The 16,784-nt window shown below is 52.5% G+C and overlaps 1 protein-coding gene across 2 annotated transcripts in view; it reads right to left on the bottom strand.

Moving 5' to 3' along the window:
* Positions 1-14,746, bottom strand: part of PTPRS (protein tyrosine phosphatase receptor type S) — a 99,489-nt gene extending 84,743 nt beyond the window's left edge. The window contains exon 1 of one of the 2 annotated variants that reach the window (XM_036239758.1): positions 14,607-14,746. The gene's annotated coding sequence lies outside the window, so the exon portion shown is untranslated. The remainder of the gene's footprint in view (positions 1-14,606) is intronic. The other variant, XM_036239751.1, reaches the window with a different exon arrangement.
* Between the last annotated feature and the right edge of the window lie 2,038 nt (positions 14,747-16,784).

Here is a 16,784-nt window from a genome sequence, read left to right as displayed (position 1 = left end):
GCTCCCACCTCCCAAGGGTTAAAAGCCCAAGTCTTCCCCACAGCCCACAAGGTCTGCACAATCTGCCCCCTCCCCTCACCCCTTCCTCTCACTTACTCTGCTCCAGCCACATGGGCCTCCTTACTGCTCTTCAAACATGCCGGGCATGGTCCTGCCCCAGGATCTTCTCATGGGCTTATACCCTCTGCCCAGGACATTCTTTCCCCACATATCCACTTGGTTCCCTCCTTCACCTTTACTCAAACTGTCACCTCCTCAATGAAGCCATACCTACCATCCCATTTAAAATGACAACCCTCATCCCTCCACTCCCAAATCCCTTTTTTTTAAATCCTCACCCGAGGATATTTTTCCATTTATTTTCAGACAGACTGGGAGCGAGCAAGATACAGAGAGAGAGAGAGAGAGAGAGAGAGAGAGAGAGAGAGAGAAAGAAACACCGATGTGAGAGAAACACATCGCCTGGTTGCCTCCTGCACTACCCCAACCAGGGCCGGGGACTGAACTGCAACCGAGGCACGTGCCCCTGACTGGAATCGAACCTGTGACTCTTTGGTCCGCAGGCCGATGCTCTAACCACTAAGCCAAACCGGTCAGGGCCCAAATCCCTTTTTTCCTTTTTTGTTTTCTCTTATCACCATCTAACATGACACACATTTTATTTTGCTTGTTGTCTCTGTGAGAACATAAGCCCCACAAAGGCAAGCACTTCCTCCTCAGCTGGGTCCCAGCAGAGAGCCCAGCACACAGAAGGTGTCTGAGAAACTCCCTGGATGACTGAAGGCACAGATGTGGGGGAGGCAGTATCTGCAGTTGAACCAGGCGCTGGGACTGCAGGGCTAGCATCGGAAGCACCCACGCCTCCTCCAGCGGGGCCCTTCCTGTCCCCATTTCTGAGCCATCCCTGGACTCTGCCCTCTGCCCCCTTTCCTGAGCCTCCAGCTCCAGCCTGAGCCATCCGGTGGCCCAACACCTGCTGAGCAAACACAGGAAGCAGGGCCCCTGCACAGTGCCTGTGGCCTGGGCTGGGCATGTCCCTCCGGCCAGTTTAATCCCTGTCCTGGTGGGAGAGAGGACCCTGAGGTCGAGCCAGGACCTCAAAGTCAAACAAACAGATCTATTAGAGAAGTGTCCATTTCACTGATCCCATGTCCAGGAAGAGCTGGCCCACGGAAGGTGCCTGATAAATATTTAGCAAATAAACATATTATTTACAAGCACCATCTCACCCTCCCTCTGAGCCCAGCACTGCTCTAAGGGGTTCACCCTTAGTAATTCATTGGATCCTCCCAAGGACCCTGGTAGGCTGAAGTCATCAATATCCCCATTTTACAGATGGGGACGTTGAGGGCAGGAGAGGTGAAATTACAGCAAATAAAGAGTAGAGCTGAACTTGAATCCAGGTCACCTGGCCCTAAAGTCCAGTTCTTAACCATTAATTTACACGGTCTCAATAAAAGATAAGAATAAAACATAAGAAAATGCTTATAACTTCTACAGAGTATTAGCTGTGTATTGAGGCCCAGAGAACTTCAGCTATTTGCCTAAGTCCTGAGATGTCCCCATTTCACGGATAGGTAAACTGAGGCTCAGAATTCTGACACTTGCCCAAGGTCAAAGAGCCAGCAAGAGGCAACGCTGGGACTCAAACTCAGGGCTTCCCAAACAGTCTTAGGACTGTGGGCCCAGATGGTCACGCCTGAGCTGGCATGAGCCTATGGCAGAAGCTCTCAGCTCTGCAAACCAGACCCCCCCTCCCCCCGCAGTGGCCATGCCTCAATGGAATGTTTACAGAGACACACAGAGCAAAACCTTAATGACAAGTCTCAGGGATGGGAAAACAGCCCTGTGGGTGACAGGGCTTCTTCGGGCACAAAAAAAAGAGGCGAAAAAAACCACCTAACACCAACTACATTTTTAAAAATCCCACAGCAGTGAGGAGAGTGGCCCATCAGTAAGGCATCACATCCGTGGGCAGGCAGAGGCCCCGGAAGGCTCGCAGGGACATGGCTATTTTAAAGGGGCTATTTCTGGACGCCGAGGTGAGAACATGGGGGCGAGAGAAAGGATCAGGAGCAGCCACTGGGACTGACTCTGCCTGCCTGGACTGGCCAACCGGTTGCGGGGGGGGCAGGATGAAAAGGGAGAACTTGGGAGCCACCTGCTTGGTGCAAGTGTGGTGCTGCCACCAGCCAGGTAGAAGACCCCAGGCCTCGTTTCTTCCCCTGTGAATGGAGCTCTGTTTGTGCAAAATCTTTACATCGAGCCCTACTGTGCACAGGTGCTGCTGTGGACATAGCAGAGAAGACAGGCAAAAACACCTCCCTGGGGAGCTCCAGCCAGAGCAGGAGACAGATGATAAGTAGGATACACACAACATGGAGATGGTGACAAGTGCTTTGAGCAAAAGCAGAGCAGGAAAAGGGGAGATGGGGAGCCGAGTAGACAGGCAAATTTTGCATATCTTAATAGGGAGGTGAAGGGAAGTCTCACTTAAAAATGAGCAGGGCCCAGATTGGCTGGTATGGCCATGCATCAGGAGGTCACTGGTTCAATTCCTGGTCAGGGCATATGCCCAGGTTATGGGCCCGTTTCCCTGTGGGGGTCATGCAGGAGGTGGCCAGTCAGTGTTCTCTCTCTCATGTTTCTGTCTCTCCCTCTCCCTTCCTCGCTCTCGCTCTAAAAATCAACAAAGAAAAAAAAATTTTTTTTAAGTGAGCAGCTTCCTGGCCGGTATGGCTCAGTGGTTGAGCATGCACCCATGCACCAAAAGTTTGCTGGTTCAATTCCTGGTCAGGTACATGCCCAGGTTTCGGGATCGATCCCTAGTATGGGTGTGCAGGAGGTAACCGATTGATGCTTCACTCTCACATCCATGTTTCTCTCTCCCCCTCTCTAAAACTCAACTGTTAAAAAATCTTCAAAAAAAAAAAAAAGAACAGAAACCTGAAGGAGACAAGAAAAGCACCTGAGGCTTATGTACTGCTGATATTAGCATCGAGTTGGGCTTCAGGTGCCAAAAATTCACAAGAGAGGTGTAATTTCTCTCTTCACATCAAGTAAGATCCTAGGTTGGCCTTTCAGGACTCTTGTGTCCACCCCTACAATCATCAGGGCCCATCTCGCTCTCTTTTTTTTTTTCTTTTTACTGTTGACAGTATTACAGATGTCCTCCTTTATTCCCTGTTGACCCCGTCCTTCCCACTCCCACCCCCCTCCTGCCTTCCCCAGCTTAGTGTCCGTGTGGACTGGTTGTGCATATATGCATATAAGTTCTTTGGTTTATCTCTTCCTCCTTCCATCTCTTTGATTCCCTCATTCCTATCCATGACACCTGCCTGATGGTCCAAAATGGCTGCCTGAGTACCTACCATCCCCTCCTTATTCCAGCCGGGGGGTTAAAGGGAGCACGCACCACCTCCCTTTGAAGGCATTTCCAGGAAATCCTGCTTATTTATCCCACTGGTCAGAATTGAATCATACAGCACAGACAGCTTCAAAGTACAATGGAAAATGTTTCTTTTCACCAGGTGGCCATGTGCCCAGATAAGTCATAGGATTCACCGCCATGGAGAAGAGAAAGAATACTGGTATACCCTGTCACAAATATATGGCCCAATGGGGTTAGGTCCTAGGTTCCAAACCAGTGCATCTGGGACAATTTGGCCTAGAAAGTGGAGATGAAAGTCATTGGGGCCAGACCCCTGCCTCCACACCAGGATGGTTTTCACGTAGCCCAGGGTCCACCTTCCCCCAAATTCCAAGGTCCGAAACAATGCCCGCAGCCCAAGTTCAGGCTCTGCATTCTGGGGGTCTGCCGAAGGCAGGACCCCACCTGTAGTCTGCATTCCCCAAGCACCAGCGTCCAAGACACCAGGCATCCCCCCCATCCTCCCTCCTGCCTGCCTGGTGAGGACGCCTGACCAATTCATCTCCTTCTCCTCAGTAAACAACTGTCAGGGAAAATAAATAGTTTTTAATAGGCTCATTAATTGAATTCAGGGAGAAATAACCTTCTCCCCAGGCTGTTGAGAAGGAATACTCAGATGCAAACAAGAAAGTCCAAGCAACTCAGTTGGAAGGCAGGAGGGGACCTGGCCTCCCAACAAGCCGGGAGACCCCCAAACAGTTCTAGCCACATTCAGTGACAATGGCTCAATCCTGTCCTGGGCCTCTTCCAGCCTTCTGGAGCTTGGAAGTCTCTGGTGGGTCTAACGTGGCTCTGATGTCTCAGGAGCCCTCGGCCTCTGTTCTAAGCCTGCAGCAGCAGCCAAATGATTTAATGTCCCTTTTTTTTCTCCCACCACATTTTTTGTAAGGTCCCTCCTACTTATGTCAAAGACATACCAGGTTCACATTCACAAGAGTAAGACAAAGTATTCTTTTAAGTGTTAAAAGAGAATGGGTTTAAAGAAAACTATTCAGTCATTAGAAGACCAGGCAGCCAGGGCAAAAGGCAAACATCACAGCGAGTGACTGATTTGGGTGGTATCTGGCAGAGCACTGGACAAGGAGTCCAGAGATCTTGATGCACCCTGCAGGGTGACCTCAGCACAGACCTAGAAGATCAGAATGGATCCCCCCATACCTGCCAAGGACTCTGACTACACTGGTGTGACTTGGTTTCCCCACCGCGGCTCAGGTGGTTCCGGGGCAGGCCTCCTGCCAGCGTCAATCACAGCGTCAGCCTGGCCTGTGGTTTCATCTGCCCAGGACTTGCCATTGGCTCCTGCCAGCCTGCTCTTGGCACTGTAGCAAGAGGCTCCCGGCATGACTCCATGCCCTTGAGAGAAGCCAGACTTGGCCCAAATGCTCCCCAGTACCCCCAAGCTCTATCCTCCAAAACCCTATACACAGATCTCCCAATTTGCTCCCAAAGGGCGTTAACCATCACATTATATTGTGAAATGTTTACGCCAGCGCTTTCCAGGCACCCACAGTATGGCTCCTTCTAACCACCCAAGAGGCAACACCCATTTTACAGATGTGCAGACTGAGGCCCTTAGCAGGTGGATCCATTGGCCCAGGGTCACACTGAGCACAAGGCCAAGTGAAGAATCCAATGTGGGTTCTTCAAATGTCAAATGTGATCCCCAAAAGAAAGCTTGACCTGTTCCTGAGGGCCTCATTGATGTCTTCTACAACAATCTGGCCAAACACAAATTATATCAAATGAACATCAAGGATAACTGAGTTTTAAAATCACCTGGCCTGGCTACTATGCACTTTTTGGGGTCCCGGCTCCTTTAGGTTTCTTCTCCCAGGAAATGGGAAATCTCATGGGCTGTTTTAGAGTTACCTGACCCCCATCCTCAACATCCCTGGCTCCCAATGGCCACTCATCACTGCTTCTGTGCCAGACACCTCCGACACACAGAGGCTCAGAGATGGCTAGTGAGTAGCCAAAGTCACACAGCACCTCCACTCAGGACTGGGTCTCCTAGCCTCGCTGCCCAGGGCAGAGTGAGTTGAGCAGGGGCATTTGAGCTGCTGAGGCAGGCATTCCCAGCCATGACCTACGTAACTGGGACAATTAGTATGGGATGGTGGTAGCTACAGAATGAGCAAGGAGGAGAGAGGCAGGGGGAGAGGGTAGGGAAGCCAGTAGGGACTTTGTTGCCAAAGGTGGAGTTTGGGTTTGCTATCCAGAGAAGCAAAGCAACTTCCCTAAAGTCACACAGCTTGTGAGAGGCAAAAACAGATTTGGAGCCCAGACCCGGCGGCCGACAATAACGTCCCTCCCTCTGCTCTTCCCAACCGCTGTGGGAAGCAGCCTTCTGGCTTCAAAACTGCTACATAATTGCAGGGCCCACTGCAAAATGAAACCACAGGGCAAACAAAAATTATTAAGAATTTCAAGAAAGTAACAGCAGAGCATTAAACCAAGTGCAGACCCTTCTGAACCTCCACAAGCACAGAAATGACACCTCAGTTTGGCATGGGATGTGAGCAGTCCTGACAAAAGCTCCAGCCTTTTCATTTTCTCATCCCCACTATGGGCCTCTGTTTCCCTATCTGCAAGATGAGGCAACAGCTGCCACCTCTCAGGGGTGTTCTAAGAGAAAATGCAAACAAAGCCAGGGATGCAGTAGAGGCTCCATGACAGGGTACTCAGTGCCTGCTAAGGTGATCTCCCCTCCCTTGTAGGTGTTGGGAAATGTAAATTTGGGACCCCATCCTCATCCCCCTAGTTGTTCATGAAGACGGGGAGCAGGAGGACACAGTCATTCAGCCACTAGGTATGCACCTGGGTGCCTGGCACCATATCAACCTGATACCATGTAATCCCCAATGACACAGCAGGCAAGCATTGTCCCCATTTCATGGATGAGAAAATCAAGGCTGTGGGGAGGGAATAACAGTTGCCTTACATAGCTGGGGAAGATGGGTGTCTGAATCAAAATTTGAGTGCTCAAACCTCCACAAGCCCTTCCCCAGTGGGGACAGAGTCCAGGTGGGACAAAAGGAAAAACAACAAACCTGGACATTGCAACCCCTCCACGATCCAGATTCAGCACCATCACCAGAAACCCCAGTCGTTCCCAGTTTCTAGAATCCACATGTCAGGGGCAATTACCCACTTCTGATCATCAACTGAGTAGTGGGACTGGGATTGGGACCGGGACAGGCGTACAGCGGGAACCCACCAGTAATTTCTGCATTCAAGTCCAACAGGACCCTGCGAAGCATGGGAGGTAGATGTCCATGGACAAGCCAACAGCCTGATTTCTGACGTCACCACGGGTCTTAAACATAAATCAGGGTCTCCTCATCAACACTGATGACATTGGGGCTGGGTGATTCCCTGTGGGGAGCCATTTTGGGCACTGTGGGGTATTGAGCAGCATCCCTAGCCCCCACCCACTCAATGCCAGGAGTACCCTAGATGTTACCAGACATTGCCATGTGTTCCCCAGGGAACAAAACTGTCCCTGGTTGCAAACCACTGCAATAAATACTACAAACGATGCTGGTGACCTCCACACCCCAGCCTCGAGAGCAAACAGGTACGTTCCGGAAAAGACAAAAGTGAAAGGTACGGGTCCTGCGGCCAGAAGATAATTCACAACCCTGCCCCACAGGACCAGCCAGCTTCCTTCTGCTCAGTATTTAATATAAGTCAAGTTTATCATTATGACCAATATTAATATAATCAGAGCCAACGTTTATCGAGCGTGGACGTTGGCCCAGGCCGTTCTCACCCCTCCCATGAGTTATTGGGCCGGTGCCTCTAAAGAAGCCATAGAAGTGATTTCACATCTTAAACCCATTTTACAGCCTGGGAAACAGGCTTAGCGATGGCAAGTGAGCTGGATTAAGGTAACACAACCAGAAAATGAAGGTGTTTTAAGAAAAAGAAAGATCCCAGAATGTAAAATAGGGCAATTTCATGTGAAACCAGATTTCTGGTTTTTCTCAGAAGAACTGGCAGATCTGGCTGTGGAGCCACTTGGGGCTGTCCAAGAGGCTGGGAGAGCCCACCTGGCCCACACCACCCATTAGCATTATCTGCCAGGACTTGATGGGCACTGGGGTTAGAGAATGATGTTCCTGCCCATCTTCCTGCCTCAGTTTCCCCCTCTAAACTTGTGTGAAGGGACTCAGTCCACCTTCCACTGGAGCCTTCGACCACTCACTTCTGTTCCCTCACCTCCAGCCACACAGGTGGGTGGCCCCCTCCTGGCTTTGCACTTGCTGTCCCCAATATCGTCTCAGAAGGCCCTCCTCGACACCCAGACAAAACAGTGACCAGGTGATGTACTAGGTGCCACCGGATTTTCAGCTTCAGAACCCTATTGTAGTCAATATTTTTTGGCTTACTTATGTATTCACTACCTCTCCCAAAACACTGCAGGGTCCAAGGGACCCAGCTTGCCTTGTTCACTGCTATAACCCCAACATTTCACTTTTATTTATTTATTTATTTTTAATGAAAGAAAAAGTACTTATTTAGCGCTTTCTCTCTGCCAGGTTGTTCATATGCCCCTCATAATATCCCTATTATGAGTGAAGCAATACCAAAGCACCTGTTTTATTGATGAGGAAACTGAGGCACAGGATGGCTACATAACTAGCCCAAGGCCCCACAGCCAGTGAGCAGTGAGAGCTGGAACTTGAGTCTGGGTCTCAAGTTCTCTGGCAGCTGGTATATTCAACAAATACTGACTGACTGAGAATGGATGGATGGATGCTCGCACATTAAGGTTTGTAAACTAACCGTCTCCTGAGTCCCCCTCAGTGGGGCCACAGTCAAAGCTAAGACCTCACAGCCGTGAAACATCCCTGACCTTCCCCTGGGCACTCACTCAAAGCCACAATGGACCTGGCAGTTGGAGGTCACTGCCTGTGGTCTCAGGACCACCTAGAGCCTTCCGAGGCAGTCGCCTGCCCTTCCCACCAGCCTCACCTGGCCTCCAATGGCTTAGATCCTGCCAGGCGCCTGGCCCAGTCCTGCTGGAGAAGTGGGGCGGCCTTGATTAGGCAGCCAGTGACGGGGAACGCCCCAGTTTGCAGTGGCTGAGTCATCCTGACATTTCTCCCATTCTCAACCCCATGGAGGGATGAGGGGCTGCTGGGGAGCCCCCACAAGGCAGGTCCCACTAAGTCACAATGCATTGCTTTATACATATTAAGTCTCTTAATCCTCCCAATAACCCTGTTTGGTGGGTACTATTACTCTCCATTCTACAGATGTTAAAATGAAAGCACAGAGAAGTTGAGCCACTTGCCTCAGGTCACACAGCCAGCAAGTGGCCAAGCTGGGATTTGAACCAGCTCAGTCCAGCGTCCAGGTTCTTCTCTTTCCCTCTGAGGAAGGCAGCTGGGAGCCCAGAGCTTCCACAGTGACTCTCAGGTGCCCCCAGCAGGTGAAATGTCATTGAAATGACTTCTTTGGCAATTGGGCAGAGTACCCAACACTGCAGCAGTTAAGACTTCAGGTTCTGACATCCATTGGCCCTGGTTAAGATTTCTCACTCTGTCACAAGCTATGTAATCCCAGGCCTGTGAAGATCCCTCTCTGTGCCTCAGTTTCCCTGAGAAACAGGGCTCCAAGCACAGCAACTGAGCTCACAGGGGGTGTGAAGGTGAAAGGCATGAGGACATGCCTCGTGTGCTTACTCAGCATGAGGCCTGGCACGAGGCACCAATTCCAAATAAGTCGGAGCAGCTATTATTATCCCCCCGACATCCCCTCATTTGCTGATCACGAGGTTAATTATAAGCGGCATTAAATTATACACACAGAGAGATGTCGACCTTGCTTCCCCAGAACCCCTAAATTTCCACCAACACTCAATTATCCACATGACAGCACGACAATAGAGCATCTTCCCAGCCCCTCTCTGTACCCCTGCCTCCATCCCAGGGTCCCACACCTCTGGGGTTGCGACAGACATACAGCATCTCATCCCAGCTCACCAAGAAACAGGCTATGATTGCCCTGACCTTAGAGATGAAGGACCACAGAGGTCAACTAACCAGCCCAAGTATGCACAGATGAAGCAGGGTAGGTGGTGAGCAGCACTCTGACCCCAAAGACAGAGGCATAACCTCATTTTGCAAGCGAGAAGGCTTCTGCACAGAGAGGTTACAGGACAGATGTGAGACTGTACAGAGAGTGAGAGGAAGGGAGAATCAGAAGAGAAACTAGGATTTTCAGTTCCCCCAGTGGGAAGACAGGGGACCCTTCCTATAAGGGGCTAACAGAAAAGATTAAAAAAAAAAAAAAAAAAAAAAACCCTCAAAAGTCATAGGCACCACCCAGGGAGTTCTGGAGAAAGTCTACCCATTGGAAAGAAAAATGATGTTCACAATTCGGCTCCAGTTCAGACATTTGGTGGGAGGGGTCACTGTAACCCAGAAACTCAGGCTCGAAGCCCCCCACCAGAGGGAATCCATGGGACTGAGAAGGAACCAAAAGGGATACTGGACAAAAACCTGGGAGAATTTTCAGGTCTGGGATCCCTTTGGCCTTGAAACTCTAGGGGTGCCTTACTTCTGGGAAAGAAAAGAGGGGATTCCAAAGCCAAGCCAAACAGCACCAACCCCCAGGTCCACCCTGGCCAGGCCTGGGGACCGGCAGCTCCCCAAAGGAGGGGGGAAAGGGAAGACAGAAATAAAGCAATGATAAGTCCAGCCCTGTCCGTGAGTCAGTCCCACCCGCTCACTAATTTTCGCCTTTGCAGAAGTGTAAGCCAATTGATTTTTTCACATTCCCCATGCACACCCCCCCACACACACACCACTTCAGAAATATCAGCCAGAGACAAGACACAAATGGTACGTGAGGACTTTTTTTCCTTTTTTTAAGTGTCTTTTATTTTCTTGAAGGGAAAAAAGTAAACCCACATATTATACTCAGTACCCTTGAGCTTCTAAAAGACAGAGGAGGTGACAAACTGAACCTTGGGGCTAGGAGACCAGGTGTCACTATTTCCTGTGTATCTCAGAGCTAAGATCTGCCTGTCTCTGGGCTGTCTGTCTGTCATCCTTGTAATAGGATAGCACGCACTTGAACCTCAACTCCCACGCAGCACCTATCTTCCCCACCTTGTAAGCCAGCAGCTTTCTGGTTCCCGATCAGATGGGAATATGACAAAATTTGAAAACCATTTGAAAAGTCTTCGAACCCTGGTTCTCCTTAATACAGGCAATGATGTGACTTTGTCCACACACTTATGGTGGGTTTTTGTCGGCTTGGCACGTGGATCCTGTACAGGCACAGCAGTGACGCCTTCATCTCATCCCCTAATGTCCCCACTGAAGGCTGAGCCACCCTGCCTGGTGGGCAGGTGGGGGTCTCTCCAAATACCCCACCCCGGACATCTTTTGCTGCACAGAAGGACAGAGCAAGGACAGCCTGCACCTGCTTTGTGGGAGACAGACATCCTTCTTTTTGCAAATTCTGGAAAAGGGGATGCCCACCACAGGAGGGTGTACCAGGAGGCTGCCCTGGATGAAGAGAAGCCAGGGACCCTGGTGTCTCAGTGCCCCTGCCTAGGCCTCCTGTGTCCCTCCAGAAGCCCGAGACCCCTGCAAAAAGAGCACGGCCTTCAAGGTGCCCGTCAAGCCCACCACACTCTTCAAGAACCTTCAGCTGGCTCCGAATGACTCCACAAATGGAGCCTAATGCAGTCGGGTGGGGGAAATTGCTCTCAGCTGAAAACATTAAGCTTCGTCAATTATTCCCCCAAACCTGCTGGATTTATAAATATCCATTTTTATTTTTAGGGTTTTCCTCCCTACTCCAAACTCTTTCCACGCTCCCCCTATATTTCCCCACGCACAATTGCGGTAGGTACTAAAGTCATGGTTAGCAGGTGAACACAGGGCAGAGGGCACCTGGGTAAAAATGCCATGCTGTGCCTCAGTCACACTATCCCTGCACGTCCTTCCCCAACTACCTCACTCGCTGCCCATCGTTCAAGCCATGCAGCCACTGGAATAATCAGCAGAGCCACAGGTCTCTTGGTGCCCAGATACTGGAGCAACTGCTGGAAGTCTGCGCTGCACTCTAACACCTGTGAAATGCTGTTCAGTACTGACCCAGAAGACAGAATGGGAAACTGAGTCATCCTTGGAAATCCATTTGTCCAGCAGAGGTGGATTTGTCTCCTTGACCAGGCCCACGTCTGGAAAATGTCAGGCAGAGCCCCATACTCTGTGTGACCCAAATATAGAAGAAAAAGGGTGGATAGTAATGGCTCCAGAATCATCTACCCAGATGCTACCACTAATCCCTGACATCCAGGGAGTTTCTCCCTTTCCACCTGCTTCCTGAGCCACAGCCCCAATGTTGGGAGAAAACGCTTCTTGTCTCCAAGTGGAGCCACAGACATGAGAAATGCCCGGAATCCCCTGAGAAGGGGGGGGCTCAGAGGGGGAAAGACCAGAAGCATGGTCAATGGACCATGATTTCTGTGCAGCAGGCAGCAGGCAGCAGGCAGGCACCTGCAACGATCCTCTCTTGGCACCCACCACAGGCCTAGCTCAGGGGCTTGAGAGGAACCTTTCTGAAAGAGGGTTCCCTGGGGAGCCCAGCCCATCACCTCAGCAACGCCCTCCAATGCCACACCTGGGCCACACCAGAATGACCCACTCCCCATCTCCCAAAGGGAGTGGGCCAGGATATCAAAGTCCACTGACCTGACAGCACCAGTCCCCCCTCCGCCCCTCCCCACCACCCCCTGGAGGGTCTGTGTCACCGGCCCAGGTGGCAAGAATAAAAAAACGCATGAGCTCACCAGGCAGGCCAGGTCTCCCACGACGATTTGTTTGCCTGAGCCCAATTATACCAACTCTCAGTGTGAGAGTATGGCGGGTGGCATCCCCCAAGGGGCTGGGGGGACTGGGCCCCATGAAGAAGTGCACTGTCATGGTGAAGGTGCCCTCACCTCCCCACTCCAAGGCCCAGGGGATAGGGCAGAACAAAGCTTTCTGGAGAGGAAGAATGGAGATTTGGACAGACAGCAGGCAGCACAAGCAACAAAAGATGCCCAATCAAGGGCATCTTGGGGGGCAGGGGAGACCAGCGGAAGACATAGGCCCAAGTTGGTGAGTTGTGGGATCTGGGGGCAAAGGAAGTAGCGCCCCTAGCCCCAGCTGCGTGCCATACTCAGCCAAAGTATCAACTGGCAGAGGAAGAAGAGATATGAAGGACAGAAGGCAGGCGAGATTGGCAGGGGGAGCGGGGTACAAAGGAAAGGGACCCTGGGAGGGGGAGGGGAGCTATGCAAATGACAGAATCCACTGGATTCCTCAGCCATTAATAAAAGCTTCAGCTGCAGCAGCTGGTATCATAGGAGTAGCGGGAAGGACTGGCTTCCTTTCCTCAAGGCGGCAAGTGGCTCCGAGGAAGAAGCAATATGCCCCAAACAAAGAGGTGCTTCGCCCCCTGCACCTCAGGGACAACAACACGGGGGATATCGAGAGACGTCCAGAACCCCGGCAACAAAGTATGGATGGAGGCCACTGAGGGACCCTCCAGAGCCCTTCGACTTTGTCCTGCTTCTCAGAGTCCTACGCCCAACCAGGATACCTCAGACATCCCCCTTCACCAGCCCAGTTGCCCATGCTGGTTTTTTCAGGGGTTTGACCAGCGGCAGAAGGGCCTCATGCTCAAAGTGGGAACTCCCCCTGATGGAGAATGGGGAAACGAGGGAATCCCAGCTGAGCATGTGAGAGGGAGGGGAGGTGCCCCTCAGATGGAGGCGCTGGGGAGGTTTGCTAATTTGGGGAATAGGTCCCTAGGGGGTGTCTAAATTGGAAGAAGGGTTGCAGAGTAAGGGGCCTCTCAAAAGCTGCATATTTAAGGACCTTTAAGAGGATTTGAAATACGGAAAGGGTCACTTAGGAGGAGGTTCCAGATTGGGGGGGGGGGGTAGCTAAAAAAATTCAGTTTGCAAGGTGTTCCCTGATTTGAGAATTTTGGAAATAAAGCGGCTGAAGCGGAGTTCTCCGATTTAGGGGGTTTTCGTACTGGTAAGTACTGAATTTGTGGGGGGTAAGTACTAAGAAGGGGTCCTGAATTTGCAAGATTTCCATAAGAAGCAGTGAACTTGGCCGCAGCTTAGCCTAAACCCTTGCGCCCGGGGCATGGGCACTCTAACTCCGGGAGCCTCCCCTCGAGTAACCCCCATCCCCCTCACGCCCCCTTCAACCTCGTCTTGATGACTCCGCCCCCGGTGACGTCACTGGCCCTCCCCCTCCCAGCCCCCAGGGGGCTCCAGGGGCGTCCAGAACCCTCCAGGCTGGCGGATCTAGGGGCGGCTTCCCCTCTCCCGGGACCCCCGGCGCCCAGGGGAGGTCGGGTGCCGGGCGAGCTCTCGCCCCCCCGCCAGAGTCCCTGGGGCTGGGGGCTAAGCCTCGCCTCGCCCTGGGGGCTGGAAGGGGACGCCAGGGCGGCAGAAGGGTGGGGCAAGGCCAGGGTGATGGAGAGGCGCTCCCCTTTCCAGGGAGAGACGAGGCCAGGAAGGCGCTCGAGGGAGACGGCACTGAGTTGAGGGTGTCCAGGTGATGGAGACTGGAGAGGGAAGGCGTCGGGCAAAGCAGCCAACCTGGGCGCACCTGCCGGTCCTCCCTCACTCCCACCTGGAGCCACCCGTCCCGGGCTGGTTTCCACTCCGGGGCGCTCTCACACCCCCCTCCCACCCCCAGCACAGCGCCCCCTGCCTCCAGGACTTGCCCAGGGTCCCTCACCGGTGCCTCGGGGGCCAGCATCCCCTCCACACTTGCACGTCCCCCTGCGCGCCTTCGCCCCGCCCGCAGCCCGGGTGGTGCAGCCGGCGGCACTGGGCAGCTTCCAACGCCGCGCTCCGGGCGAGTCCAGCCCAGCCCCCTCCCCCGCCGCGGCGAAGCCCCCTGCCCTGCCCGCCGAACCTCCCCGTAGCCCCCGCCCAGTCCGGCCCTTGGGGGCATTGTTCAGACACAGCTGGCCGGGTGCAGCGACTGGGCAAGCAGCCGGCTGCAGCGGAGCGTCCTCCGAGCACAATGGCCGTGCAAGCTTCCCCAGCACAAAGCCGGCGCGCTGCCCACTCCGCTGCCTCAGAGACCCCCACTGGAGCGCCTGCAATTTTAGGGTAATTCAGGATTTTTTTCCTCTTTACCTGGAGGCTGGCTAGGCTGGGCTCCCCCGGCTCTGCCCTGCTTCACATCCTGGCTGTTACATGGGATCCGAGCGGAGCCCGAGCGCCAGCGGCTCGCGGCATGCGCGCGCCGGCCGGGCTGCCGGGCGGGCGGCGCGAGGACACTCACTGCGGCTCGCGCTCCCCTCGCGCCGGCTCGCGCGCCCCCTTCCAGCCGGTGACGTCATCCCTTCCGCCAGAGCCGCCGCCGCCAGCAGCAATGGGGCGGGGCCGATCTGCGCGCGTTACTGCGCAGCCGCGCGGCAGCGCAGCCGCCACGCCCCCCGGCCAATGAGGCGGCGCAGCTGAATCACGTGGCCTGGGGCGTTTAAAGGGCCGCGGGAGCACGTGGGGCACGGGGCTTCGCGTGACACGTGGGTGGCGGCGTTAGCGCGACAGACCGCTCTGGCCACCGATTTGCGCGTGAGCCCCAGGGCACTTGGCATAAAGGCCATGGTACCTGCCATGCCCTGCTCTAAACTCTGCCAAAGCTCTCCAGTGCCCTTCGAGTAAAATGCGGCCAACTCTCCGCATTCGCACCCACCACTCTGTCTCCAGAGCTCCACGCTCCTAACAAGCTGGTCCCTTCAAGTTACAACAAACTGCTCACTCCTGACTTAGGGCCCTTGTCCATGCTGTTCCTTTGTCTGAAATAGTTTTCCTCCAAGATTTTCCAGTTTCTGCTCATATGCCCATTCTTCAGAGAAGCCCTCCCTGGCCTGGGCCACCAGCCACCTCATGCTCCATTCTCAATCCACCATCCTGGTTTAATTCTAGTCACACTAGGGTGTGACTCCACGGAGTTGGGGATCCCTGTGTATTGGTCGAATGAATGAGGGTATGGATGAGGGAGCATTTCCTGCAGAATAAGCACTTTACAATCATCCCATCTAGTTATCATCAGCTGCCCTGAAGTCAGGACGAACCACCACAGGAACCCAGCTCAGGAACTGGCAAGCTGTGCGGGGGTCTGAGCCTTGGTTTTTCCACCTGCAAACTGGGTTTCTTTCTCTGATTCTCAGTTTCCCATCTGTGAAATCGGTCAAAGCTATAGCCCCTGCTCACGTGGAGAGTGTAAGGATGAATTATAACAATGTGCCTGCCTAGCCTGTAGTTGGTGCTTGAAAATGGGATAATGAGAAAACAAGACAAAAATAAAAATAAAGGGATTACAGTGGGAGAAGTGAGTGCTCAGACACCAAATAAGGTTGCACGTGGAATCATTGTTTTCTAAACATGTTGAAATAGTTCTATTTCTTTAAGGTATGTATCTGGAGAGGGCAGCATACACACAAAGGAACTCAGGTTTAGAATTTGAGGGTTTTTTTCCTCCAAAATCGTTGATTCATTCATTCCAGGCCAAAGATGCAGATATAAACAAAAGGCATTAACCGGGGAACAAAATGAGAAGGCGGAAGTCATAAATAGGAGAAGAGAGAGGAGATAATGAATAATTAAACAAGGAACCTAAATTAAGCTTGGAGTTTCCCAGCGGCCAGTGCAGCGGCCAGGTTTGCCAAGCCTATTTGTCCTTCCCAGCTACATGACCCTCATCTAGCCATCAACAATCTGACTCTGGATTTTTTATCCAGGAAATGGGGATACAGCCCCATTTTGAAGGATCAAATGGGATGGTCCCACAAACTCTGAGCATTGTTTTCCATAAACAGTAGGTGCTAAAGCCTTGCATGCTTGATGGAGGCAGAGTGAAATGAGACTGCAGGTTCATGGACATGGCATGAGCCTTAGCTCTGCCACCTATTTAGGGAAGGAACCTTGAACAAATCACTCTGAGCCTCACTATTCCCATTTGTAAAAAGGGGACAACCACATCTACCTGACGGGGTTCTTCCAAGCAGCAAAGGAAAATGAGTGTAAAATATGGTATAGTGTATGCCCAGGGAACCCATCCCTTCAAGCTATTAATCTGTGTACCAGGCTGTTTTATGGTCTGGGACACAGAAGTAAACAAAACAGGTTAAAAATTTCCTGGCCAGTTTGGCTCAGGGTTAAAGCATCGGCCTGCAGACCAATGAGTCGTGGGTTCTACCTCGGTTTTGGTTCATCCCAGGCCCTGGCCAGGGTCATGCCAGAGGCAGCCAGTCGATGTGTCTCTTTCACATCGATATTTCTCTTTCTCTCCCTCCCTCTCTCCCTTCC

Source organism: Molossus molossus, unplaced genomic scaffold (assembly GCF_014108415.1).
Source record: "Molossus molossus isolate mMolMol1 unplaced genomic scaffold, mMolMol1.p scaffold_m16_p_4, whole genome shotgun sequence".
Taxonomy (NCBI): domain Eukaryota; kingdom Metazoa; phylum Chordata; class Mammalia; order Chiroptera; family Molossidae; genus Molossus; species Molossus molossus.
This window is presented reverse-complemented; position numbering and strand designations above follow the sequence as displayed.